The following is a 2,520-nucleotide window of genomic DNA, read 5'->3' on the forward strand; positions in this document are numbered from 1 at the left end:
AAGTCCAGCACCGTGGTCCACCTCACAGACGGTCCCAGGTTCTGCTCCCCAGATTAGACACATCTGTAAGAGTCTCAGAAGACAAAACAAACACATATTTTCACTTTTAACGCCAGAGATGTTTAAAATCTGCCCGAAACAGCTGCTTTGCTCAAGTTCACTAATAAATAAATAAATAAATAAATAAATAAATAAAACGGCAGGCTCATTTTAAACTAAGTTGTTGGGATTTTTACTGATTTAAGCTTTGGAGACGATTAATCCTTTGCTGCCGCTACGACATGAATGTGAACAGTCTGGCATAATGGTTGATAAAATCACTTGTTAAAGTTATTTGGACAACAAGTTTCAATATGTGCAAAACAACCGTACAAAAGAATAACCTGAGGTGTTCCACAAGGCTCTACATCCAGACCCAAACATTTATAATGGCTTTATATGGTAAAAACGCCAAAATTTGGAGATAACTCCAATTTATTTAGCTCAGGAGTAAATACAACAACAACAACAACAACAACAACAACAACAACAACAACAACAACAACAAAGTTAAAACAAGGCTTGATAGTGAATGGATTTCAGTTAAAAAAAAAAAAGTTTGCTGTTATCCCGTCAAGAAAATAAAACTAAATAAGTTGTTTGGTGGTTTTAGAAGTAAAGCTGATAAAACTGAAACTGAAGGAGTTTGTGAAACTTTTTAAAAATGTTTTATTATCTGTAAGAAATATATAAATTATAACAAAAAATAATTATTTAAATCAGTATTTTGTGTAAAGTTGGAGATGGATGTGAAATGTTTGTTAATCCTGCTCTTCTGTAAAGCCATATACGTCTAACTGTGTTGAAAGTTGTAGAAATAGTCATAAAAACTAATTTAGACCTAATTAAACTTAAAAAAAAAGTGCTTTTAGAATAAAACAAAGCCTCGTATATGGACCATAATTTGTTTATTCGCTCCAGACCATTCTAATTTAAAGATGCTGCAGGTTTTTCTGCAAGCAGCAAAGTTCTGTTCAAAGTTTGTTGAATTTGGAGGAAAATATTATAATATACGAAGGATTTTTAACGTTTGGAAGCTGCTCAGTTAGAACAAATGTAAAATATAAATGTGTTTCTGCTCTGGGAGTCATATGGATACGCAGCGAGTTAACTAAGAAATCAGAGCTTTTAGGGTCAAACAAAAACATTAATAACCCAAGTTATTAATTAATTATTATTTAAAACGATTGTAACGTTTTTAAAATATTAGGTCTTTCTTATTTTCCATACTGAGCAATTTTTCTTTAATTGACATAAGATTTGTGCAAATAAGCTTTAGTTTAGCCAACTTTGTTTTGGTCATTTTATATGGTCAATTAAGTGATTTAAAAAAATCAAGATGAACTAGTGTTTAATGCACTAAAAAGTGTCTAAAATGAACTAACCTGCAGCAGAAGCTGCCTCGAGTTCAGAAGATCACCTGTGAGTTGGACCTTCCTCTCAGAACCATTCACCTGGATATTAAATATAATTATTACCGGATCAAAGCAGAGAGAGGCTCCTCATCCCTAACAGCTGGCCGCTTCTGCCTCCATCCTCTTTGTTTCACTTCTTTCAAACATTCACCGGAGCAGAGGCTCAGCGGCGGGATGGCGCTGCCTCCAAGCGCGGGCAGGAAACACCAAACAGCAGATAAGTACAGACGCTGCTGAGGGCTCCGTGCGGCTCCTCCTGCGCTCCTCTTCCTTCCAGTTTGCTGCCTCTCTGCTCCGAGGTTCAGTCCGGTCGGTGACCCGCTTCACGCTCACTCTGCTGGCCGGAGCCGCAGCGGCGCGGCGCGCTCTGCTGCCCCCTGCCGGATGAACAGAGAACTGCAGCACCAACGAGTATTACTGTTCCTCTCAGCAGTTTACTGGAACACATATAAACATAATACATGTCCCTCAATTTCATAAAGTGAAAAAAAAACCCTCATTAATAAAGCAAAATATTAATAAACTGCCAGATATTAGTGTTTCCACATATTTCTGTACACTCAAATAACAAGTTCCTAGCTTCTGCCGTTAGCTTACAACTGACAAACTGACACACACAAATGTTGTGTCTAAAATCTCATGAAACAAGAAAAACGCTTCTAAAGTTCATAAAAATAAACGATTACCTATAAAAGCTAATTAATAAACCAAACTAGCTATATAGAAATAGCTAAATGTCAGCGTTATAACATGCTTCACATAAAAATGACAGTTAGCGCAGCTTTAAGCTTCTACCTTAGCTAAACAGACGCACAGAAATGCTACATCAAACTATTAAAAAAACTTTAAAAAAATGCTTTTTAAGTTTACAAAGTAATAAATAATTGTCTCTAAAATATCTTAATGTACAGGATACAAATATACATTTCAATCAGCATTACCTGTAAATAGGGGAGAAAGAAGCACGAGAGTGATTTTAAGTTGTTTTCTCTCAGCAGTTTAATGGACTGAGAGGAGAACGCCCCCTGGTGGTGGATGTGGCACTTCGCGCCCCCTGGTGGTGGAT

This window comes from Nematolebias whitei, chromosome 21 (assembly GCF_014905685.2).
Source record: "Nematolebias whitei isolate Nwh7 chromosome 21, NemWhi1, whole genome shotgun sequence".
In the NCBI taxonomy this organism is placed as follows: domain Eukaryota; kingdom Metazoa; phylum Chordata; class Actinopteri; order Cyprinodontiformes; family Rivulidae; genus Nematolebias; species Nematolebias whitei.